The sequence below is a fragment of the Chaetura pelagica genome, unplaced genomic scaffold, assembly GCF_000747805.2.
Source record: "Chaetura pelagica isolate M959 unplaced genomic scaffold, ChaPel_1.0 scaffold520, whole genome shotgun sequence".
Taxonomy (NCBI): Eukaryota; Metazoa; Chordata; class Aves; order Apodiformes; family Apodidae; genus Chaetura; species Chaetura pelagica.
In genome coordinates, this window is record NW_009951812.1 from 303871 (window position 1) to 304148 (window position 278).

At 56.8% G+C, this 278-nt stretch overlaps 1 protein-coding gene across 1 annotated transcript in view; it reads right to left on the reverse strand.

Annotated features, from left to right (window-relative positions):
- LOC104398019 (RING finger protein 113A-like) overlaps positions 1-267 on the reverse strand; it is a 4417-nt gene extending 4150 nt beyond the window's left edge. Inside the window, exon 1 of the mRNA XM_010008064.1 lies at positions 167-267. The gene's annotated coding sequence lies outside the window, so the exon portion shown is untranslated. The remainder of the gene's footprint in view (positions 1-166) is intronic.
- Between the last annotated feature and the right edge of the window lie 11 nt (positions 268-278).

Consider the following 278-nt stretch of genomic DNA (forward strand, 5'->3'; position numbering starts at 1 on the left):
ACCAGCTTCCACCATCCCTTAGCACCCATCAGGGAACAGCCCCCATGGGCTGGATCCTCACGCTTGCCTGAAACACTTTGTGCTTACACATTCCCTCCATCAAGTGTGGATCTGCAGGTCCCACCTGCCCTCCCACCCCAGGGCCAGACCCTTGCCCAGTTCTTACCGCAGACCTGGTTGATTTGTATGTGACTCCAATCTCCTTGGATGGATCCTCCTCATCACTGCTGCTCAGGGCATAGGAGGGCTTCTCCTTCGTGCTTCTCCTGGTCTGAGGG